The sequence below is a fragment of the Phocoena phocoena genome, chromosome 8, assembly GCF_963924675.1.
Source record: "Phocoena phocoena chromosome 8, mPhoPho1.1, whole genome shotgun sequence".
In the NCBI taxonomy this organism is placed as follows: Eukaryota; Metazoa; Chordata; class Mammalia; order Artiodactyla; family Phocoenidae; genus Phocoena; species Phocoena phocoena.
The window spans coordinates 2,094,717-2,120,336 of NC_089226.1; the positions used below are offsets into that span (position 1 = coordinate 2,094,717).

Sequence of the window (25,620 nt, forward strand, 5' to 3'; positions counted from 1 at the left end):
AGATTATATATAGTAGACTGGTCCATGCAGTTGGTGACAAGGGTGTGGAGCAGATAATGGACAGTGATGTGTGAAGTGAGCAGAGTTGAGGGTAGGGCAGGGCGTGTTGGGGACCACACACACACACACACACACACACACACACACACACACACACAAGAAACTGTACAAGTCCAGGGAGACGAAAGGAAGGATGTGGCCAAAGGACTGGGAGACATTTTAGGAGATGGTTTCATGGAAACCAAAGTAGGAAAGGGTTTCAAGGACAGAGGGGTCAAAGTGCTCACGAAGAAGGAGACAGGTCGTGAAAACTTATCTTCAAACTTTACAGACCAGAGCTCCTTGAAGGTCAGCATTGTGTAGGAATGGAATCTGGATGGCAGTGGGATGGAGTGAAGGGCGAGGGAGGGAAGAGGAGATAGCCCTGAATGTAGAAACTGAGAAATGTCTCTGTCCAGGGAAGGAGGAAGGTGATGCATTTGAGATGATAAAACAAAGGAAAACACAGAAGGAGGCAGAGCCTGGCTCTCAGCCTCTTGGTCTTTACTCAAAGTAAAAATTTCCTCATTCTCATCCAATCTTCTACTCTGTCTTTGAGAGGCCTTCCCAGTAGTAAAAGAGGCAAATTTCCCCTCAAGGGCACATTCACAACAGGCCTTTTTAAAATAGAAACACTTAGCAACCTATGCTAAGCAAATAGTGGGATAAACAGAGTAAGATCTGATCTCATCTTGTATCAGTTTTCTGGAAAGACCCAAGAAACGGCGCTGGTGCGAAGTTCTCTGAGATGAGAAAATCACCATTCAAGGCAGTGCAATGCCTGTGTCGTCCCTACTCCCAGAAACCTAGGTTCTTTCTTTTGCAAAGTTTAGCATTTTACTATCCTTTTGGCTCTTCTTCCTTCCTCAGACTTCCCTCCTCTTCCTTCTTTCCTGTCCATCACCCATCTCTCAAACTGGATTCGTCCTCAGCTCTCCATTGTGAATTCTTCATTCTGCCCCGTACATTTCCAATCGTACTTCTTTTCTCTGACATGTTGGAGTAGCTTCCCTGACAAATGGTTTTTCTTTTTAATTTTCAGGCAGCCCTTTAAGATCTTTTCATGCTGATAATTAAAAACAACAGTAGGTGAAAGACACCTTTTCCCCAATGGATGAAATTTCCCAAATATTTGGACATGAAAAATTTAATCTAAATTCTATGTGGGAGAATAGTCATAATTGCATAATCTGTTATAAAAATAAAAGTATACTCTGGTTTCTCTTCAGATCATATAAATCTTTTGCTATTTACTAAAGATTTCCGTGGAGAGGAACAATTCTGAGTCTTCACCCAATTTTTTGAGGCCTTACTCTTGTGAGGCAAAAAAAAAAAAAAATTACAAGTTCCCAGTGACATGAGGAAGCAGAGAAGGGCTAAAACCCCTAAAACACACAATTTTATAAAATTTAGAGAAAAAATTCATGATTAGGAGACATTTATCAGATATTTTGTCACATTTTTTGGCAGATCAACCTGCACATGGCAACATCTTTAGACAAATAAAAATGAACTACATGGGGCACGAACACACTTGTGAAGATGGTGACAATGACACCCATCTCCTTTCTGGTCTCAGCCTGCTGAGCCTCTTCTCCCGTGGAGAAGGAACCTGTCGGATGGGGACCTGAAATGTTGCTAGGGTGGAGCACGGACCTTGGATCCGAGCTCTCTGGATGAGATGCCTCTAGGCATCCTCTCTGCAGGGCAACCATGGTGACTCCTGGGCCCTAATCAACCTCCTGCCTCTTAAGACCCACTCCTTCTCCCCCAGGGTCCTCCAACCAAAGAGTAGGCACTTCATCTTCTCTGTGAATGAAGGAGAGTGTCAGCTGGTGCGAACGTGTCTCCTGGGCTTACTTGTATGTATGTGCTTCTTCTTAAAGGGACTCTAACTTCAGAATCTAGATGGAACCAGGTGTGTGATATTGGACGTCCCTGGGGCGGTCACCTCACTGTGCCAGCAGGGAGAAACCAGTGTTCTCCCCTTTGGCTTCCTGCTTCTAACCTGGGCAATAAGGAGAGGAGACGATGAAGGCTTAAGAAGAAAGGTACCCGGGGTACAGCCTAGAGATGCTTCCATCAGGCATCTGCCTCCCGCTGTTAGACCAACGCTGGGGGGAAAAGAACTGAGTCAGGTGGTTTTGGATTCTTCAGTGGATGGGCTAGCTCTCTAGCAGAGGGCCAGCTTCCCAGGGAGGAAGAGACCCTCACGTGGGCAGGCCTGGGTCTTGAGAGCTTTTTTAGAAAACCACCAGGAAGTGATGCCACGGGTGGTTTGGAATGTGATCTAAGCACCGAGGGACGTTGGCTGTGGAAAGGTTCTACGCCCTGGGAGCCCCCGGCCCTCGCTTCAGTGTAATTGCAAAACGCCAGGTAACAGCTGAGCCTGCCATTTGGGCAGCTGGGGTCCTCTCTCTCCCTGAGGGATTGGCTCCCCTGCAGAGAAGTCTTCTGCCATAAGCCCTCCCTGCAGCTCACACTGGAACTCAGAGCCATGGCCTTTCCCTGCCCCTCTTCAGAAAGTGGCTCCCGGCTGCAGGCTGGCTGGCTCTCCCACGGCCCAGAAGCTGCAGGAGTTCTCCGTGCTTTGCTCCAAGCTGCAGCAGGACGTGGGAGGCTTGATGCCATCCCGATTCAGCTGCCAACACGGAACCTCCCCCCAAGCTGCCCGCATCACCCTCTCGCTGCCCTTTCAGGGTCCGGCTGCAGGGCCCTGCCAAGAAAGGTCACCCCGTGATGCCACGGCTCTCGGCATCCCGCTTCCCCGCCAATAGCTGCTAAGGTTTTCAGGCTGTGAAATGAATATTTCATTACCTTAGGAAGGGGAAAAAGATTAAATTAGTAAAATGATGGTAAAAAAAGGATAACCTGACTTCAACCCTTTTATTATGCTTCCCAACTAGACAGCAAATTGCGTTCTGGGGCTTCTGCTTAGATGGCTGTAAAGAATCTCACTTTTGCTTTCAAATTAACCTGTCAAATCATATATTTATAAAGGAATGAAGGGAAGAAAATGAGGGGCCTAGGTAGTCCTACGCATCAATTAGAGGGAAATTAATTACAATTTACCTGCGTTAGCGCATTCACACCCTCAGATTACTGAAGGGATGTCTCTGTAACAGGAAGGGAGTCAAAACAGACCACTCGGTGGGGAATGGAGAGGGAGGGTTACCGGGGTCCACAGCGGGGGGGAAGGGGGGCTGCTGGCGGTGTAAAGGATGCTGGCAAGTAGATGTCCTGTATGTTGATGCAGAAGCCTCTAATGATGACATATTTTGATGAAGCAACTTCTGAAAGGCCCTCCGTGCTCTGCAGTAATGAAGTGGGCATTCGCGTGCAGTAATACTGCAAAGCGGCAGGTAAGGATAGAGCCTCTGGCTGTCAACAAGAATCACAGAACAAAAGGCAAACACGCGTTTCCGCTTCCTGTGTGGCGCTGATAGGAAAGGATCACAGCAGAGGAGGTGAGGAAGGGATAGGAAGGGGAGTCTGAGCCCCCTTTTAAGTAGCTCCTCAAATGTGCCGAATGGCATTGGATTCGGAAGAAAGTTCGGGAAAGTCACGTAGCACAGGACTCCTGAACACCGAGGTAGAAACAACGCGTGGGAGAAAAGTCAGCTACTTAGCAGGTTATACTTTCAGTCTTTGTCTCTGTTTCTCTTAACTGCGAACAAAGATGCCATTTTGCTTCGTGCAAGAATTCCTGAGGCCCTCTGGAAGGTCAAGAGTAGATGCAGGCTGTCCCCTGGGGACCTCACAGCTGCTTCTAGTCCTGGTGGGGAAGGAGAGGTCTCAATGGCTCTGTGGTCTTTCTTCACCCCCGGGAAGCTCAGCTGAGATGTGTGCTGAGATCCAGAGAACTCCAGACCAGAGCTCCCTGCTTGGTCTCCCAGCTCTTCTCTCTGGACATCCTGGCACCTCCTGTGATGGAGCAGACACAGGGGCACGAGGGGGCGTCTGCACCGCCTGCTGGGTGAGGGGCCGAAGACTGGGTTTGGGTGGTTGGCAGACCCTTGAGCGCTTGAAGACTCAGTTTCCTCATCTGAAAACTTAGGTTAATGAAAACTGTAGTGTTCTCACCCCATTCTTCTTTTAAAGATCACAGTGTATGTATGAAAGCTCTTGGTAAACTCTAAAGAGCCGTACAGATTCAGGGTGTACAGATGTGCTGCGGCAGGCTGCTCTCCCTTTAAAAGGTGTGCTTTTGTTTTTTCAAGCCAATACATCCTTCCTCCCCGCCCCCCCCCACCGTCTCCCATCTTCCTGCACTCCAGCAGCTGAATGCAAAAACAACTTTGCCAATCATGTGGGAGTCTCTGAGGCCCATTAGATCTTTGTTTTCCTCTTTAAAAAATTGTTTTCTCTCCCCTCTGGGGTTGATGAATTATTGATGTCTTTGAAGTAGTTTCAGAAGCCACTGTCTGGGAGACATTTCCCTGGCAGGGGACCGTGTGGCTTCCCGATGGCATGCCCCGTTTTTCTCCGCAGCCGCTGGCCCAGCTCTGCCCCCATCTGGCACAAATGCTTCCAATGGAAGCACCCATTTCACTTCCATGACTAGGACCCTGGGGTCCATTGGAGACTCCTGTGGCCCTGCAAGAACTGGGGAGGGGAGGAGGGAGAGAGCCAGGTGCCCGGACATCACATGGCTTCATGTTTTAAAGAGGGCGCTTTAAACCGTCGCCACACACATCAAGTGACAGAGCTTAACGAGCAAGAGATTTAAAAAGCACAGCTATGGGTTCAAGTAACTGAAGCCCTGGTGTTTACTGACGCAGCAGCTGACGGCACAGGCTCTGCAGTCCTGGGCTTAAACCCCGCCACTTAGTATCTGTGTCAACGTGGGCAGGTTTCACAACCTCCGTGAGCCTGGGCTTCCTCCCCTGTAAACTGAAGCTGATGATAGAACATCTCGGGGTTGTTGGAGGGTCAGGTGACATCCACACAGAGGGTTAGCACAGCGCCGGGCAGACGGCGAGGGTCCAGTCCGCTTTAGCGGGTGTCATTACTGCCCTTGTGCCTCCAACGTGAAGTTGATAGATCTGTGAAGCTAGTTCCTCATTTGTGAAGCGGGGGCGGGTGAGGAGGGTGAAAATGTCCAAGACACGTTTCCCGAGGCCACCTTGAAGGTCTGGTGAGATGACCAAGGAGGCTGCTCCCCCGGGGCCCGGACTGAGGCGAGAGCAGGGTGAGCAGGTGGGCAGCCTCAGTCCTTCCTGGAGGCGCGGGCTGCAGGGCCACGTGCTGGCGTCCCTCTGTGGGCAGGGACAGGTTCTCTTAGCAGACGGGCTCTGGGTGGTCCCCTTCCCCGTACTGAGTGGAAGCGCCTCGGTCCCTTTAAGCATTACTGTTAGTTACTCACCGTCCACGTCTCCACCTTCCCGAGCATCACCATCCCCACTGCCCCCGCAGTGACTCTGTTTTGATCTCGCCACAGGAGACTCCTCTGACCTGGGGGTCTGCCGTCCGGACCGCAGGCTCACCGAGCTAAGGGATGTGTTTAGGGCAGCCTCAGGGGTCACCTGTGCAGCCCCAGGAAGCAGATAGGGGCTTTGGGAGCCTGCAGGACGCTCTGACAACGAAAGGGACAAGGCGTCCGCAGCTGACTGTTAAACCGAAAACTGGCGTTTATTCTCTCAATGACGGCGACAGATGTGGCGTGGGGACTGAGGGCATCTGGAGGGGGCAACTGGTTTATCGGTAAAATATGGAATAGTAGAGGGGAGAAAAGAGGAAACTTAAATTTTGTGTCATTTTTTGCAATGAAATTTGCATTGCTGTATGTGGAGCGGGGAGGACAGAAGATGGCCTGGGGCTCCCATTGCCTTCCCTCACAGGTAGGCTGGGAAGAGTAAGAAATGGGATTTGTGGTGGGAAAATACACGTGTTTTATTCTGCAGTGTCGAATTGGAAGATTTTCTCATATCCACACATCAGGGTTCACCTTAGTCTCTTATAGGACCTGCTGCAAATGTTGTCGTTGCCAGTTCTTAATTTCTGTGACCCCATTTGCAAGTATCATGGTGCATGGCGGAGTCAGGGTGAACAGAAAACCTAAATAACAGGCCTTCGCCGGGGAAGAGGGGGGCCGTCGATTTAGATATTTCAACTGCTCAGTAGAATTGAGGTAGCCGTCTGGGTGCTTTGATTTTCCCAGTTCAGAGAGCAGGTGGATTGTGGTGTTCCGACAGAGGAGAGCAGGCTGGCAGTGGGGAGGGCCTTTTTTCCCCACCCCTCTTGGCCTCACCCTCTCTCCCCACCCAGGATGGAGGCAGCAGGCCCCTTAGGAGTCAGAACCCTGATCCTGAATCTCGGTGGTTACTCTGCCGTGTCATCCTCTAAGAACTTCCCTCCTTTCCTTCATCAGCTGTCAACTTGGGCAGCCGCCCCCCGACCGGGTGCCAGGTGTTTTCCACACTTGGAGTCAGGATCTGAGCTGTGTCCTTGTCCAAGCCGATGCTTCCTGCCTATCTGACCTCGGACAGATCACTTAAACTCCGGGCCTTGTCTCTGCCATTTGTAGGGTTGGGGCACCAGGACCGCCCCCGATTTCCACCTCTGGGGGTGGTGGGAACAGAATGAGGACTGCTGTGGTCTCCTTGGCCGTACCAGCCCTCTGTCCTGCAGGCCTGGAGGCCAGTCTCAGGAGACGTGGGCAGAGCTTCCAAACCAGTGCCCCTGGGCTATGAAAACCAATGCCCCGTGGTGATTCCCCTCCTCCTCTGGGGGAGGTTGGACTGAAACAGCCATTTCCATTTCCTGATTGCAGTAAAGGACAGGGTCCAGAGGTGGGGGCATCCACAGGCTTCACTCCCAGCACCCCCGCCCCCCCCCCCGGGATGTTCCCTGTACCACTTACCTGACCCACATCATTGGGCCACAAGGTCCGTCAAAGATGGAGTGAGGCAGTGGGCAAACCTCACTTCACAGCACCTGGACCACAGAGGGGGCCTTCAGTTGGCAGAGAAGGAGAGGCACTTGAATCTTCTGTGCATCTCCCCAAGGGAAGAGGGAAATGAGACCCCCGGTTCTAAAGGGTGACTAAGTGCCTCTAAAAGGCGGTTACTCTGGGGAAGGACTGTGGCAGAGCCCTGGTGCCGTAGGATGAAATCCTCGCCTTTGACACCACGTGTATCCCTCCTGCTTCCATCAGATGGGTAACTAGGGAGGGAGCAGGTGAGCAGAAGGGAGAAAGCACTTGTTGAGTGGCCACTTGCAGACAGGCGGTGAGCTGGGGGATTTGAGTCAAATGTGACCATCATTCCATTTTTGCAGATGAAGGAATGGAGGTTATAAACTAGCTGAGTCTGCACAACTGATACATACGGGGAGTCAGACTGTGAATTCCTCAAGGACAGGGGTTTTTCCTCCACAGTTCCGTACAGCCAGGGCCTGCCTGCTCTGGTGCCTGGCGCTCGGTAGCACTGATTTAAAATAAATAAATGGCAGAAGCAAGACATGGAGAGCTGGCGTCTGGTGCACCGCATAGCATTGGATGAGTCTTCAGGAAGTGTCAGGCAAACCACCTGGTCACGTGTGTATATTCCTTCATTCAGTTCCCACAAACCCATCCCAGGTAAGCTTTGTCATGCCGTTTTACAAACCACACTCACTTGCTACTGTCCAAGTAAATGCTGCTTATAATCAGAATTGGCTTTCATTCTGCTCGGGTGATGGGTTCTCTATATTGTGAAGCAGGCGGGCGTTTCTCATCTACCTGTCTGCTCAGATGGTACTTCCCTTCTCGCAGGTGCTGCCCCTGCCAGTGGCTGGTCAGCCTAGATTTAGCCCATCTCAGCCTTGTCCTCCAGCCTATCAAAATCTCATAGCTCCTCAAAGCCCCCCTGTCCTACTGCCACCCTGGTCTTGGCCATCGGCCCCTCTCCCTTCTGAATGGTCTGCAGACTCGCTTTGCCTTCTGTGCTCTGTCTGAGGTGCTGAAGCCAGAGCCTGCTTATGGAAAATGGCACAGCAAGTCAGGCAAAGGGTTACAACCTCAGAAACAAAAAGCATCCCTCGGACAAGCTGTTGGAAGTGCATGTGGGGGGGAAGCTGGGAGTCCTGACACTCAGGGATTGGGTCCTGTGCCCTGTTGCTGACTGAGGGAGTCTGTTCTTTCAATATTTGATGGGGCTGCCGTGGAGACGTTTAGTTAAGTATGCTCCGTCCATCCCGCTCCCGCCGAGGAGAAACATGCCGGGGGAGGTACTGCTGCCTCTCAGCACTCCACAGGGGTCGGGAGGGGAACGGCTGACAAATCTGACAGCTCTTTTTAGAAGTTTAATCTCAAGTGTGATTTTCCCCCCTTGTCCATACGGCACCAGCCCTGTCATGTTAGGAGGTCTGGACAGTGAGTCCTCCGGGTTAGTAGAGACAGCCCAGGGTGGGGGATGGAGCTGCGGTGGGGAACGTCTCTGCATCCTCATTGGTCGTGGCCCCCCCTCCCGGAGCCCAAGGGGTCTTACCTAGAGGCCAGCATGTTCATCATCCCTACGACCTTATCAAGTGGGCCATTACTGGCCATCATTAGCCCCATTTCTGTCAAGCAGTCAGAGTCCCAGAAAGGCTGAGGGATGTTTCTGGCAGTGCATGGCCAGTGAACGGTCAGCCTGGAGTGAAGCTCGCAGAATTTTAGTCCACTGCACCAGTCATGGGTCCATGCTAGCGCTTGCAGATGGGGTTAATAAAACCTCTTCACAGAGCTGACATCCTTAGAATTGTATATCAGCATCCTTAATACCTTGTAAGGTATTTACTAGTGTCACATGGTCCTGGTCTTCTCCTTACCACATACGTTAGAAGTTTAGTGCCGAGGCCTCTAACTTCTTGGGGTCTAGGAAACCAACTCCTTGACATATATAAAGGTCAGGAAATTAAGGTGTTGACCTTGGTACTGAATCTTTTCATTCTTTCAATTCCCCGTATCCTAAACCTAGCTTGACAAATTGAAAGGAGTTATGTGGGAAGCTGCGAACGCTGGGGAGGCTGTACCCAGTGAGGTACAGTTAGTGAGGCTATCTGAGATGGGCCATGATGCGCTTGGATGCTGGAGGGGGGAGGGCGTATCTCCAGGGATCAACATTCTCCTGGTAGGGTACCAGCCGACCGTTGGAGGGAAGGTCCATCGGCAAATGTAGATCACTATCAATAATTGAAATTCAGACTTAACCAGGTCTTTTAGAGTAGAGGACAACACTTCATTATTTTTTCTTCTCTAATTAATCCCCTATTAAACTCACAATAGCTCCTTCAGATATTTGCCATTTTCAATACTCCCAAATCCATCTCTGTCTCCCTTTTTTTCGCTCAAGACTCCTGCCTTACTTTATATAGAAAAATTGAGCCCGTCTAGTACAACCTCACTCTTTCTTCTCCCCCGACTTCCTTTTTGTTGTTGAATTTTTGAATTTTGTGTTATTTATTTTTTTATATAGCAGGTTCTTATTAGTTATTCATTTTACACATATTAGTGTGTACATGTCAGTCCCGATCTCCCAATTCATCCCCCCCACCCCCCCACCACTTTCCCCACTTGGTGTCCATACATTTGTTCTCTACGTCCCCCGACTTTCTTGACACCATCCTCCTCCTCCTTGTCACTGTGGCTCCAACTCCTAGAATGTTCCTCTGCTTCTCTTCTCCTCACAGTCGGTCAGCAGCCACAGCCTGCCCATCTGGTCTGCCCTTCAGCCCGGACCCCTCCTGACACACAGCTACCAGCACTGCCCTGTCTCAGAGCCTCCTGGTCCTGCCTCACCTTCAGTGTGGTTTTCCGACGTCCAGACCCTTCTTTACACACTGCAGCTTGCCCATTGCCTTCAGCATTATCTTCCTAAAATACAGGTTTTGTCCATTCACTCTTTTTTTAAAGCTTTATCGGATTATAGTTGATTTACAATGTTGTGTTAGTTTCAGGTATACAGCTAAATGAATCTTTTATACATATACATATATCCACTCTTTTTCAGATTCTTTTCCCATTTAGGCATTGCAGAGTACTAAGTAGAGTTCCCTGTTCTGTACAGTAGATCCTTAGTAGTTATCTGTTTTATATATAGCAATGTGTATGTGTCAGTCCCGGTCTTCCAATTTATCCCTCCCCTGACCTTACCCCCTGGTAACCATAAGTTTATTTTCTACATCTGTAACTCTATTTCTGTTTTGTAGATACGTTCATTTGTAGCCTTTTTTCAGATTCCACATACAAGCAGTATCATATGATATTTATCTTTCTCTGTCTGACTTCACTCAGCATGAAAATCTCTAGGGCCATCCATGTTGCTGCAAATGGCATTATTTTATTCTCTTTTATGACTGAGTAATATTCCATTATATATATGTACCACATCTTCTTAAAAAACTAAGAATAGAGCTACCACATGATCCAGCAATCCCACTCCTGGGCATATATCCGGAGAAAACCATAATTCGAAAAGCTACATGCACCCCAGTGTCCATTGCAGTGTTATTTACAATAGCCAGGACATGGACGCAACCTAAATGTCCATCGACAGATGAATGGCTAAAGAAGATGTGTTCATTCACTCTTATGCTCACAAGCTTTCCGCGGCTCCTTGCTGCGTTCAGAACAAAGCATAAACGCTTAAGCCGCACACTTAAAACCCTCAACAACGTGAGCCTACCAACCTTTCCAGTATTCTTTTCAGCAAAACCTTTTCTCTCCTTCTATACCTACTTCTTTTACTGACCAATTTAATAATTACCTTTCTCTGGTTTACCATTAAAACATTCCTTCTTGCTGTAATTTCCTTTCCTAGCTTCATCTGCTTCCATAATTACCAGCCAGCATGATAAATAACTTACAAAGCTCAAGTAAATTCTACCTCTCTTAACTGTCCTATCATATACACCACCATCCCCACCTTGACAAAACGTGTCTCTCCCTTCCGGTTCCAGTGCAGTCTGTGATTGTGGTGGACCGCTCATCGTGAATCATAGTCAGCCTTAGATTAATTAGTGGTAGATACCTCTATTTCTCCCATTTCTTTCACAGAAATTGGTGAACAAAGTTCTGATCACTCTTTGTTTCTCCCCCCAAAGAATCAGGCAAGCATAATTTAGGAGCCCAAAACATATTTGTTGAAATGAATTCTCATTTGATCTCACCTCCATTTCCTACCAGTCTCCATAGACTACCTGAAGACTCAGTTCCCATCTGGTCCTGTTTTTTCTAAAGAGTCCAGGATTTTTCTTGCTTAGATACCCAAGAAGGAGTTGTTTCCTGCTTCCCAGAAACTTGAATTAATTCACTTCACTTTTTGCTAATGTCCCTTTGTCTCTCACCCAGATGTCTGAGTATTGTCTTAGAGTTATTGCTTGAATTAAGACCCATAGCTCCTTTTTTTTCCACTAGAAAATGATAGAAGCATCTCTTACTTGCCTATGAACAAAGAACATGTAAACTTAGTTGCAGTTGTTAGAATATAGACATTTGTCCAATCTGTTTGTAGTGTGATTGGATATCAGCTGCTAAATATACATTTATAGGAAGTAAGACCGTAATCACATCATCCATTCACTCAATGAACATTTATGAAGTGCCGACTGTGTGCCAGCCGCCACGTCGAAGGCCGTTGGTGGATAGGAAGGCAGAGCAAGGGCTTCCCTGAGCCCACAGGAGGACACTCTTCGTAGGTCCACTCGTATCAGGTCCATTCAAGTTGCCATCACTTCTGGCTTTGGAGGAATTTGAAACGGATACACCCTCCAGCTGAAGAAATAAAGCTCATAATTGCTGAGAAAGGTAAAAAGGAAAGAAAGAGGGACAAGAAAGAAAGGCACCGTGTCTCTGGATGGCGTTGGCGTGTTTTATCCCTTGGGGCACAAGCCAGGCTCAACTCAGGATTTGTGTCAGGCAGGTGGGAGGGAGAGGGGTGAGGAGGGTGGAGACTGGACCCTCGTTAATCCCTGGCAACCACCCCGAGGAGCAGCACAGCCCAACAGAGGTGAGCTGCTGTTTCTCCCCTGTTCTTCCAGCAACTGAAGGGTCCTTCGTGCAAGGAAAAGGATGTCACTCCTCCACACATCCGCTTCTTGAAATTCCCCTTAAAGTCCTCTCATCAGGAGAGAGAGGAGGACAGGATACAAGGAGGCAGGCAGACCCTGACTAAGTAGTCGTATCTTCACTCTGAGATAGAAAACAAGAACCAGACAAAACAGCATGCGCTCAAGGGCCAGCCGAGCCCTCCTCCATTTTCACGTGGCAGGGTCTCAAGAGTCCTCTGCCTCCCTCCTTTCCTGCCGCTTCCTGCCTCTTAAGAAGAGCAACGTGGTCTATAAACCCGAGTTGCAGGTACTGCTACAGAGATGGAATACGTAGGTCTGTGGGAGAAAATTACAGCAACAGTATTCGGCAGCAGTTCTGACACTTATGAGATGCGGCAAAGTGGGAAGATAAGTATGCGATTTCTCCAGGCGTCCTAGCTTCTGATTGTGAGGTTCGGGACAGGCCAAGGAAACATTCCTTTCCTCACAGAGAAAAGGGCACAGACGGATTCATCCTTCCTTTATCCCACACTTGCTCTGGGGTTCAGCCGAGATGAGATGTGGGGAAGTGCTTTGAACGGTGTATCTGTTACTCTAAATAATTTCTACGTGTTACCGTTGACAACCCACAGATCTTAGTACTTAATGCAGAAAGAGTCATCTTTTCCCTCTCTCAGGTCACAGTCCTCTGTAGATCATCCTGGGACTCAGATCTCCCCATGCCGTGGCTCTGCCATCTTCAGACAGCTTGCTTCAAGGCCATGCTGGCCGTTCTGACCACAGAGGGTGAGAGAGAGCTTGCCCTCAGCCTGGAACCGCACGTTACCTTGCCCACATTCCACTCAGGAGAAACACTGACAGTGTCCATTCTAAATGTAAGGCAGCTTTGCAATGTGGTCTGTGTGAGCCCCACAGGGAGAAATGGGCCTGCTGACCAGCTAGCCCCTGCCTGGCTCGGCCACTATAGGTTATTGCTCAAATGCCACCTGTCGTTCTATCTAGCAAACAGATAGTCCAGGGTCTTCTTCCTCCAGGCAGCCCTCCAAGATCATCAGCTGTGCTCTGCAATCAGACTCATCCGCTAAGGACACCCCATGGAGCAGATACTCAGCACACATGTGGCTGACACGTGGTCCCTGGCCATGTCTGAGGTGCACAATTATATTCATGTTGAAGGATGGCTGGTCCAGGAGTATGGACAGGTCCTTGGCTGTTTCTGCCCAGGCTGCGCCATACAGTCATGGAGGCAAAGGGCTCAGATGTTGGCCTGAAGCCATTGGAATGGCCGTTATCAGCAGCTCTCTCGGCCTACCGTGCTCACCCATGCACGGAGAGCCCCTGCTTCTCCTGTCCATGCCCCCTTCACAGCTTTGCCTGATTCATCAACCACTTAGGGTTTCAGCAGAGATAAGCATCACTTACATTCAACAAAAATCATTGAGAACCTAGTGTTTGCTGTGTACGGACAGGACGACAGCTGTGAGCAAAGTCAAATCTCAGACCTCTAAGGTTTTAGAGTCTAGAGATAAAAATAATAAACAAGAGACAGCGTGTCATTAGTATTGAGTCAGCAGTACCCGCAGAAACGCAGAACGGGGGCAGAGGAGGTTAAGGAGCTGGGGCTCTGGCTGCAGCGCTTTGAGTGGGCTCTAGGCTCCCATCCGAAGTTGCACAGACTTGTAGACAGCACAGATGGCACGGACACAGGTCCTGCGAGCCACGGACCGATTGTTCTGACCAGAGCAGAAGAAAGATTCTTAGATTAGGGGACAAACCAAGAAGACACTGAGTGCCAGGCTACAGAGTTTGGATTTTATTTATTAACCATTTCGGAAACTTGCGTGGTTTAACTTAGTGAAGTTGTACTGTCAGAACGTCATGTTGAGAAATTATTCTTTTGGTAGAGGACGTGATGGATTGGAACAGAGGTGAACCTAGAGAAAAGTTACATTAATGATAACTACTGCTTATCGAGAATTTACTCAATATGCGACTATTTGCTTGATCTTATCAACCACTCTGTGTGGCCTGTACTATTATTATGTTATTTAATTGCCCTAACAAAGGCCAGAGTGTGGGCTCTCACCCACCAAACCTTTAAATACCAGGGACTTGGTGTAGTGATCGGAACAGCTGGGAAGGCGATGGGGTGTGATGAGAAACCGGGAAGAGGGATGAGGCAGAGATGGCGAAGATGGTCAGATGTGCCGATGGCTCGGATTTAGGGGATAAGGGAAATGTGGAATGTTTATCCACCTTTTCATCCTGGATGATTCTAGAAAAGGGATACTGTTAGGGAAATTAGGAGGAGAAGATTTTAAGGAGGGCGAGAAGGTCGTTTTGGCTTCAGATACGTTGAGGTTCAGGTGACAGTGGATGAAGGGGGCAGCTGTGCTGTGGTCCAGGAGTTTATCCTCCTCCAGCAGAGAAAGCAGATTTCAGTTCTCAGCTGGGAAGACCCCGGAGCAGTGCCCAGGAGGCAGGGGAGCATGGGATCAGGGAAAGATACGGAGTCACCATGTCGAGGCAACCCTTAAGAAGTACAACAGTCTGTAGGACATGAGGGCGAGCGACAGAGGGTTAGGGCTTCAGGAGAGCAGAAGAGAGCTGGGGGGGGGGACCTCGTCAAGAGAGGACCAAGAGACCCAGTGAGAGGACGGCCGTTGTCTCCAGTAGCATCTGAATACTTGTTGGATCCAGTTCTGTGTACACAGAGATTCTGGTCCAGAGGAAGAGGGAGAGCAAGAGAGCGAGAGAAGAACATGTGTGTTTTGTGGGGCTGGGTCTACAGGCAGGAGTGGAGGATGCCAGTGGAGAAATGGAGAGCGGACAGTGCAACTCCAGGGAAAAGCCCAGCCCTGGATGGAGACCATCCTTCCTGCTGCCCCCGCCTGTCCCCTTCAGCAGTCACGGGATCTCACTTCCCAGGGCAGCCTCTCTCCAGTTCACACACTCTCATTTTATCTTTCATTTTATATTCATGTTTCCTCCTTTCCTTCTTGCTAAGACTCCCCAGTCACCTCAGGAAAATCACCCTAGTCTTTATTTCCATTTGTCGGGAAAATGTAAAAGACCTATCCTAACTGAGCAGTGAGAAGAGCCTTCGCCCTGCAAATCTCCCTGCAGGCTCAAGCCAACGTTCACATGGGAGATCAGACCAATAGCGATAACATCCCCGCTCCTACAGCCTCTAAAGTATCAGAGGCTCCCGTTAAAGAATCAGCCTAACATACCTAACCTCTTCCGGTTAATCATCCGCATCTCTTTACATCTCTGTCTTCAACAAGCAGCTCTGCAGGGCTCTTTCAGAAGAGGGTGTGTTTGGAGGCAAACACACTGGGTTCAAATTCCAGCCCCACCTCTTACCAGTTAACACCAGGTGACCTCAGCCGTATGGTGGGAATAGCAACAGAGCCCGTACCTCACTTGGTTGGTGTGGGGATTCCGTTAGTTACTATACTGAAACCCTTAGAAGAGTATCTGGCACACGGTGGGTCCCGTGAGTGCTGGCAGGGACCACTGATGCTGGTGAGTCGTGCAAGGACGGATACGATGCCATCTCTGTCCTCAGTGAACTCTCATGAAAGGGAGGATGTTTTGTTTCATTGTTTTCATATGTTGCTTAATTATTAGTGTAGCAGGACCATAGAAGAGGAATTTAGTTACATGAAGGGTTAAAGTTATTTTTGTGAGCCCGCCCGTGGAGGACACTGCCAACCATTAACAGCATTATATCTGCACGAATGAACAAATCCCTAGGAGATGCGTCCTCCTGTGAGCTGGGGAACACATCATGCACTTAACATTCAGGGTCTGTGCCTTTGGCCAGAGAGGAGGTTCATATGTCCTGTGACACTCTGTGGGTTTATGAATGAGAAGGGACTTCCTACCATTGGAACATCCCTGGAGATGGTGGGGAGCCCAGGAAAGGCAAGTCCCTTACAAGGCATCTCAAGGGAGGCTGTGCAGGAGGGGACAAGAAGCGATCCCCTAAGACATGGCTTTGGAGCCATTACAACCGATAGCACCACTGGGGTGGGAGAGAGCTACCCCTTCCACCTGTGGGAGGGGGAGTCTCTCTTGTAGGATGTGGTGATCCAGGACGGGGAGGAAGGGTGATGCAAGGCGAGTTTTGTGCCGTCGAGTCACGAGCAGAGAACTCAGCAGATCGTCCTACTTTTCAGATGAAGAAACTTGATTTTGAGAGGTTAGGAGACTCTCTTCAAATTAGAAGCAAACTCTGGCTGTCCAGCCACCCTAGAGGATCCACGATGAGGCTTCCCAAATCTCCCCTTCCCCACATAGCTACCTCCATTGAACAGTGGCTCTTCCAACAAAGGGTTCTTCAAAAGAACCTGTGTTTTAACTTCTTGGTGCATTTAGTTTGCTGTCTGCAAACCTCTCTAGACTGTGCCCACTTTGACTGGAGTTCGATTTTTCTGGCCTGCTAAGAGCTTCTGACGTTCCTAGAAAGTACAATTTGCTGCTAAAGTGTGCAACTTCACCCTCAACGGAACGGGGAGGAATAGGAAACCAGCACACGCTTCACCCTCAACGGAAAGGGGAGGAATAGGAGACCAGCACACGCTTCACCCTCAACGGAAAGGGGAGGAATAGGAGACCAGCACACGCTTCACCCTCAACGGAAAGGGGAGGAATAGGAGACAAGCACACGCTTCACCCTCAACGGAAAGGGAAGGAATAGGAGACCAGCACACGCTTCACCCTCAACGGAAAGGGGAGGAATAGGAGACCAGCACACGCTTCACCCTCAACGGAAAGGGGAGGAATAGGAAACAAGCACACGCTTGTTTTCCGGGCAGGTGAAAGGATGCAAAGCTGCAGTGGGCCTCACTGCAGGCCAGGACCGGCACCTGTTTCGTGCCCCCTTGGCGTTCAGGGAGGGTCACAAAGCGGCATGAAATGGGAGCTAGGGACACACCAAGCTCGGTGCTAGGAATCCGGCAGGTATCAGAAGCCAGCACCGTATTCACTCTTACAAAGCACCTAACCGGTGAAAGACATCTGGAGCTCCTGACATACTTTTTATGTATCGGTCAACCCTCCTTATTTAAAACAAACAGAAAAGCAAAACATGTCAGAATATTTAATAGCAAAAGTGTTGAATTACTGTTCTTCTCTGTGCCTAAGATTCCAGAATAATGTAAACCTCAGTTTTAAGTAGAGTTTAAAACAATAACTGAATAAACAGTGTAAGAACACCATTTATCCCAAAGAAGCTTCCTTACCTTCCCAAAAGAATGAGTGCTTTTTCCAGACAGAATAGTTGATCAAGCTTGAACTCATTAGGAAAAGCCAAGAATTAGAAACATTTTCCAAGAGAGGCTCAGCCAAATGCTCTGTAAAAAATAATTCTCTCTCTCTTTTTTTGGACTATTTCCACATAAAAGCTCCCTGTTGTTAAATGGGCTCTGTACCGGTGATGACAAAATCATCCTTCACATTAATGGTACTTTTGGCCTTTTTGGTCCTGGAAATATGCAAATTTTTGAGGGCATCAGTTACAATTGTTTTCCCAAAATACTTTGCCTTTTTAAAGGCAGATTTCTGATGACCATTGCCTTTTGCTAAAAAATGATATCGGCTAAAACACCCCCGCAAAACATTAGCCTCTGCACCAAATGCACGTGTGCATGCGTGCGCGCGCGCACACACACACACACACACACACACACACACACACACACACACTCTGCACTGGCTTTCCTTAACAAATACCTAAAGCCTACACATTCCAGATCCTTCAAAATCCAGCCACACCCTAAATTTCCAATTTATTTTCCGGTGGAGCATGTCCTCCCACTGCTCCCTCCATTACCCTCTCTTTCCCTCTCCCCTGAGAGCTCCTACCCTTTCCAGCCTATGTGCCGCTCCTCCTTCAATATGTTGAAAGCCCACCTGGCCCACAAGGAAACAGCTCTATTTTTAGTGTTGGAAGATTCCACAGTTGTGCTGCAAAGCCTTCCGTAGCGATCTGGATCCTGCTTGCGGGGCCCTTTCCCCAGTTGGCCCCTGCAGTGCTTGCAAACTACCCTCTGGAAGCATGAGGACAGAGTGATGAGCCTGCCCAGCGCCGAGAGCTCAGCCTGTCTTGTTTGAGGGTGGGTTTGGGTTTGGAAGTTTATCCCCTCCTGCAGTTGCCCTGTTTCTTCCCAGTACCCTTCTGCCCAGAGAGAAACCAGACGCATCTTATTGCATGCAGGACTAATTCTTCTCACCCGTGTCCTCCTCTCAGCCTCAGACACCGCATCCCCGAGCATCTGCAGGTGCCAGGAATGAGTTTCTCATCCTAAGTGGATAGACTCTTAGGTCTTGTGAATAAATATGGGTGAGAAGCAGACTATCACAGTGGTCCTGCGAAGGGTAATGATATTTCTTGGTCAATATTGCTTTTCTTTTTAATCCCAATCTCTCAATTCAACACACACACACACACACACACACACACACACACACACACACACACACACACACACACCGCCACTTTCCACCATGGAATTCTGCAGCTGTTGTTAGGTGGCAAGCCTCCAGCCTGGGTGATTACATTCTGCTTACCTTTGTTTCTCTTGTAGTTTGAAGATAACTTATTCTTCATGGTTTTTTCCTAAATAAAACAAAGAAGCCTGTTTTTGGTGTTGCTATTTGCAGTGGCAACAGGGGCGGGGCAAGGCAGCAGAGCAGAGAAAGAGGAAGACCACCTTAGGAGGCACGGCCCGGCCGCGTTCTAGGCGGGGCCCTTAGCTCCACAGGGCCTCAGTAGTTTTGCATCCATCTTTTGGGAATCTTATTCTCTACCCTGAGTTGTTGCCAGAATTACATAGGATGATGCTGGTGATCTGCCACATGGAAAATTTGACTGGGTGACTGGGTAGGGACCACCTTAGCAGAGTGTGCCATGCAAGAGAGGAAACCCTCCTTCCCTCTGGAAGCTGAGCCGGTCTCTACCAGCTGTTAGAAAAGAGCACCACTGTGGAGGGCGAGGGGGTGACCTCATGACCGCCTCCTGCTCCGAGATGGGGGTGAAAACTATGGAAGGGAAACAGCACAGGAATAGGGGTCTTGGGGTGGGCTTCTGGACAACCGGCTGCCGACCAGCCAACCACTCTCTGGTCATAAGGTCGTTGTGCCCGTCCTAAGGCCCTCAGTAACAAGCAGGAGTAAATAGTACTTCAGCTGTTATTTGTTATTATGAATATTTTTTATTATGGGTAGCGTGTGGACAACTATTAAACACGGGTCTCGTACGCTGTTCCATAACCAGGAGGAGGGCCAGCCACGGCAAGTCAGGCTAGCTAGCAAGAGCGGTCCCTTTCAGAGCAGTTCTTCCAGAAGTTTCCTTCTAGGGATCGTGCAGTTCTGTGCGTTTCACTTGCTTCTGAAGTGAACAGGGGGCTGTTATTCAATAAAGGACGAGAACTGGTGCATTTAGGTAAAACGTGCAGTAGAGCTATATGCAAGAAACCACGGGGGTCTGGAAACAGAACACTCCAGAAAATACAGGTAAAGGAAAGCGACTCTGAAAGCACAAAGCTCTGAGCCAAAGACCCTGGTTGGTATCCTCTACCCCGTCCGAGCGCTGAGGGCTCCCTGAACCCTCCCAGTCCGGGTGACCTGGGGCCGTGCTGGCAGCAGGATACCCTCTCGTCTCCCTTGGTCTTGGTGAGGGTCCCCCCGGGTTCCCAGTGAAGCAGAGAAGGCAGAGGACCGGAGCTGGAGCAAATGTGGAGGACATGTCAGGACAGGAGCTTAGGGGCTGGTGGGACAGAGCAGGAAGACAGGGCTAAGAGTGGATGCCCAGGGGGGACCGCCCAGCCCTTCTCTTCCTCCTGCTTCCGCTGCCCTGAGGCCACCCACCCAAGACTCCCGGGGGAGGCCTCCCTGAAGGACCACAGCTCCCCACAGAAGAGCATCCTTGTATTATTTTATGTGAATTGTATTTCCTAGACCCTCAAGCTGACCCGCGCCCCTTTCCTAGTCAAGTCTGCACGCGGGAGGTTAAGTGGGCTGAGTGGAAGAGGGGGCGTGGGGAGGCCGCAGCGGGGTGAGGAAAGGCCTGTGGAGCCTTATTAATAGTTAAGTGGACAAGGCTGTTAATGGGGTAGCTTTTTATTGGCCCAACAGATCAGTTGTAATATACAAGCTTGCAGGCAGCGCCTGTGATTTGCGTTGATACAATTCAGGCTGAGGTTTTCATTATACGGTGGGGATGATACAGGAGCCTGTATTATCAAAGGCAGCTGAAAAGGGTTGGGAGCCATCTCATATTCTGTGTATACCTATTCATTAGCGGTGAGTAAGGTGCTTTGTCCCAGGTGGTATTGGATGTTTCACAGTGAATCATTAACAACTCAAACAGCTTCATACATATGTCTTATTGATGTGCAAAGTCATTACAGCCCAGGCTTTTTTCCTCTTTCTCTCTTTTTTCTTTTTCTGAATGAGTGAGTTCTGCTTTACTTAGGATTCTGCAGAAATCCTAGTGACATTTTCAGTGATTCAGGGATCTTGGGGCTCAGAGAGGAGCTGCTGTAAGGCTAGCCCCCAGGAAGCTGACCGTCTGATTTAGGAGAAAACAGGGTGATAGATTTTTAAAGAAATAGTCTGGAGCAGGAGGTGCTCTGGAGCTGCCCCTCAAGGGAAACAGAAGGGGAGCCAGTGCATGGCCCAGGGACAGCAGAAGGGGCAACAGTCTCCAAGGGTGACCAGCAGCCCATCTGGAAGGGGGCACTTCGAGAACATGCTGTCCATGGCGAGGCAGAGGGCCAGGCAGGGAAACTGGACGGTCAGCAGCCCTGAGCTGAGTGAAGGGCTATGTGAAGTCGGGGAGGGAAGAGGCAAGGGGACAGGAGGAGACGAAAATGTGCCGCAGCTGACAGTGAGGGAACGTGGGGCTGGAAACAAAGGAGGCAGCTTTTCCTAGCAGGGCCGGAGGAGAAACAGATCAGAGCTAGAAGCCAATTATCTCTGATTGTGCAATCAGGATCCTGCTTCCAAACCAGCCTCCCGCCCCGCCAGCCCCAGGGCTGGGGCCACCTGAGAATGACGTCAGATCTGGGAGCGGATACGTGGAGAGGACTCAGCCGTGATTAGCACAGGCCACATTTGGGGGCAGTGCCTTCTGAGTGCTAACAAGGCAGAGAACTTCCTGGCCTGGCGTGTTGGACCTACTTTGCCAGCAGAATTTCAATGTCTGAGTTGCTAGCTGCCAAACCTGAAATAAACTTTCTGACTTCCCTGACTTTTGTTCTCAGCCCTCACAGAGTCTCTTCAGAGCTCTCGTCCTTCCTGCTGGCCCCAAAGGCGCCAGCCCCGCTACCCAGGGCCCTGTCACTGGCCCCTGAGCACCTTCGTGTCTGGTCTATACAGCTTTGTCTCCCCCTACCCACCTCCACAGCTAACCCAGTGCAAATCCCATGGGGTTGCTTCATGGTCTGTTTTTGTTTTTACGTTTTATTTTTTTTTTTACAGTTTTATTGAAATACAATTGATGTACAAGAAACCACACATATTTAAAGGGTACAGTTGTATACCCACCAACCATCACCATCAAGATAATGGCCATAGGGCTTCCCTGGTGGCGCAGTGGTTGAGAGTCCGCCTGCCGATGCAGGGGACACGGGTTCGCGCCCCGGTCCGGGAGGATCCCGTATGCCGCGGAGCGGCTGGGCCCGTGAGCCATGGCCGCTGAGCCTGCGCGTCCGGAGCCTGTGCTCCACAACGGGAGAGGCCACAGCAGTGAGAGGCTCGCGTACCGCAAAAAAAAAAACAAAAACATAATGGCCATAGAACCCCCAAAAGTTTTGTCATTTCACTTTGTAATCCTCTCGATCTTAAAGAACCTCTGGTCAGCTTTCTATCACAGTAGATTACTATATACTTCCAATATTTTTTATAAATGGTATCATGGAGAATATACTGCCTTTTTTTCTGGCTTCTTGCATTCATCATAGTTACTTTGAGGTTCAGCCAAATGTGTGTATCTGTATGTCCCTCTCTTTATTGCCACATAGCACTCCATTGCAGGGACATAGCACAGTCGGGCTGTCTATTCACTAGTTGGTCAGTACTTGGGCTGCTTTCCATTTGGAACTGTTATAAATAAAGTTGAGATGAACATTCGTGTACAGGTCTTTATAAACATACACCTTCATTCATCTTGGACAAATACCTAGGAGAAGAATAGCTGGATCACTCGATATCCTGGTGTGTTTAACTTTTTAAGGGACTGCCAAACTGCTTGCCAAGGTTGCATCGTTTTACATTTGGACCAGCAGCGTGGAAGAGTTCGGTCCCTCTGCATCCTTGCAGACACCAGATATAACCAGTCTCTTTAGTTTTAGATATTTGAATAAGTGTAGAGTGGTTTCTCATTGTGGTTTTAATTCGCATTTTCCCTAACAACTAATGATGTTAGGTATCTGCTCATGTGCTTGTTTGCCATCAGGGTATCTTCTTTGGTGAAGTGCTTTACGAATCTTTTGCCAACTTTTAAATTGGGTTTTTGTTCCCTTACAGTTGAATTATGAGTGTTTTTCTATATTATGGGTAAAAGCCCGCTAGTAACTATGTGATATTTGCAAATAGTTTCTACCAGTATTTAGCTGTCTTTTCAATCTCTAAACAGTGTCTGTCAAAGAACAGTTTTAATTTTAATAAAGTCCGATCTACCAGTTTTTCTCTATGGATCCTTCTAAAAGTTTATAGTTTTAGGTTTTGTTTTTAGGTCTACATTCCATTTTAATTTTTGTATGTCTTATGAGATAGGGTTTGAAGTCCATTATTTTGCATACGGATGTGTAATTTTTTCAGCGCCATTTGTTGAAAAGAGTATCCCTTCTCCACTGAATTTCCTTAGCACATTTGTCAAAAACCAGTTGTTCATATATGTGTTGGTCTACTTCTAGATTCTCTCTTCTGTTCCGTGGATGCATTTCTCTGTCTTTACACCAAGACCACACTGTCCTGATGGCAGTCACTTTACTATAGTCTTGGAATTAGATAGAGTTCTCTAACTTCATTACAGTCTAGAAATTAGGTAGTTCTGAACTTCATTACAGTCTTGGAATTAGATAGTGTTAATTCTGTAACTTTGCTCTCATTTCTCAAAGTTCTTTGGCTATGCAAGTTCTTGCATTTCCATGTGAATTTTAAAATCAGTTTGTCAGTTTCTGCTAAAAAACCTGCCAGAAGTTTCATTGGGATTCCATGGAATCTGTAGATCAGTCTGGGGAGAACTGGCGTCTTTGATTAGTTTTGGTGTTGGGCTCAACTCATGACTTGAGTTGGGAAATATTCTCTCCTTTTCAAATTTCTGAAAAAATTTCATATAGAATTGGCATTATTTCCTTCTTAAATATTTGATATATTTTACTAAGGAAGTCATCTGAGCCTGAAATTTTCTTCGTGGAAAGATTTTTAACTACAGTTTCAATTTCTTTAATAGATATAGTACGTATTCAAGTTCCCTATTTCTTCATGAGGGTCCTGTGATGGTTTTTGTGTCTTTGAGGATTTTTTTTTTCATTTAAGGTGTCAATTTTATTGGCATAAACTTGTTGATAATATTTCTTTGTTATCCTTTAACTATCTGTAGAAACTGTAGTGATGTCACTTCTTATAATGTGTGCCATCTCTCTCTTTCTTGTTTTATATTCATCAATTTGAATTTGATTCTTTTGGGTCTTGCCTTTAAAATTTGTTAGGCTGGGCTTCCCTGGCGGTGCAGTGGTTGAGAGTGTCCCTGCCGATGCAGGGGACACAGGTTCGTGCCCTGGTCCGGGAAGATCCCACATGCCGCGGAGCGGCTAGGCCCATGAGCCATGGCCGCTGAGCCTGCGCGTCCGGAGCCTGTGCTCCGCAACGGGAGAGGCCACAGCAGTGAGAGCCCCGCGTACCGCTAAAAAAAAAAAAAAAAAAAAAAAAATTTGTTAGGCTGACCCGCAGTCCTGCTCACTCTAGGACTAATTACTCCCTAGCACTAAATATTGTCCTGTGTCCTCTGCCCCATATCCTGTGAATCAGTCTGGAATAGGAAGAGGCACTTTTCCTGCCCCACCCCCCCGCCCTGTGGTTACCGCTAACCTCTCAGTGATTCTTCCCCGAGACTTGGCTTCCTCCCATGCATGGTCTCCTGTGCTCAGATGAGACCCTGAGGAGAGCCCTGCAGCTCTCTGAAATTCTGTCTCCATGTAGCTGGCTCTCTCCTCTCTAGCTCTCTGTTCTTCATCTCTAGCTGCTGGGGTCTCCCAAACTCTCAACTTCAACTCAGAGAGACCCGAAGGCTCCATCTGTTTCCGTAGCCTAGATACTCTTTTAAGGCAGCAGACCACAGTAACTGCACAGATTACGATCTTTGTTCCCCATCCCTCATGGATCACTGTCTCTCGTTTCCTGATGTTCAGAGCCTTGGCAATCATTGTTTCATACATCCCGTCTATTATTGGTTGTCTTGGTCAGGAGGGCAGAACTGGTCCCTGCTACTCCACTGTGTCCAGAAGCAGAGGTCCTCTGGTCCAGAAAAGACTGCTCGGGGCCCTCCAGAAAAAGGTGGGCTGTGCCACTTCATCTTGGTTGGCTCTGCTTGTCCACTCTCTTGGCGCTCCTGACAGCTCCCCGTCTCCTGTGTCAATGAAAAGCTGGATCCAAAGATGCAGATTCTCCCAGGAGCTGTGTGGATAGACCCAGGATTTATATCTTTTCCGCCCTGGAGTTGGCAGTCAGTTGGCAAAGAACCCCGCACCTGGGAAGTCTGCTCAGAAGTGGAGCCAGGGTGAGGCTGTTCCTCCGACCCCTCTGAGAGACCTTCCTCGGTGGTTCTCTTTTCTGCCGGGATGGCAGCATTGGAGAGTCTGAGCCATGCCCTCCGCAGGAGGGAGAAGCTCATTTTGTGTAGCAGAGAGCTTAGTCTAGACAACTACACAGGAAAATTGACTTTCAAAGGAACAAAAGGAGGCAATCTCTAGGGAATATTTCCCTTCCTTTTCCTCTCTTCTACTTTTTATATTTGAAAGAGATGGGGAGGCCAAGAAAGGTCTCTGCCAGATCCTTCAGGCAGATTGTGCAAGGCCAGAGTTAGGACAGCTGTCAGAACAGCAGGACATCTGGAGTCCATCTCCGTGGGGTTGTCTGGTGACACCCTCAGGTACAAGGAGGGAGGGCGTCCCGTCCACTGAACTTCATTCATTTCTTCATTCTATCAGTTTTCATGATACTTTGACATCCTGCCGTCACTGTGAGATGCTGGAGATAAATGAGAAAAACTGGTGCAAAAGAAAGTATCAGGAGTCAGGGCACAAAAGGGCAGAGTTGACGGGGTTTCTGGAAAAATTCAAGGGGAATGAGTCCTTTTGTGCTCATGTGGACCGACAGTTATTCACACTGCAGGAACAGCATGTCCTAGGAGTCGCACCGTTGTCCAGTTTGGAGCAGAGCCCGAAGGCATCCCTTTCTCTCCTGGCCAACTCCCCCCATTCCTGAGGGCTCAGCCTGGAGGCTTCTATCTTGGGTCTCCATTAGGTGCCTTTCCTTGGTGCTTGCATAGAACCTATATTT

General features: G+C 48.7%; 1 protein-coding gene and 1 non-coding gene across 2 annotated transcripts in view; both read left to right on the top strand.

Annotated features, from left to right (window-relative positions):
• OPCML (opioid binding protein/cell adhesion molecule like) overlaps nt 1-25,620 on the top strand; it is a 1,073,563-nt gene that overhangs the window by 382,852 nt on the left and 665,091 nt on the right. The window lies entirely within an intron of this gene.
• On the top strand, nt 1,249-1,364 carry LOC136127703 (U5 spliceosomal RNA). Its single transcript, XR_010656158.1, has one exon. It is a non-coding gene; the product is annotated as a U5 spliceosomal RNA (small nuclear RNA).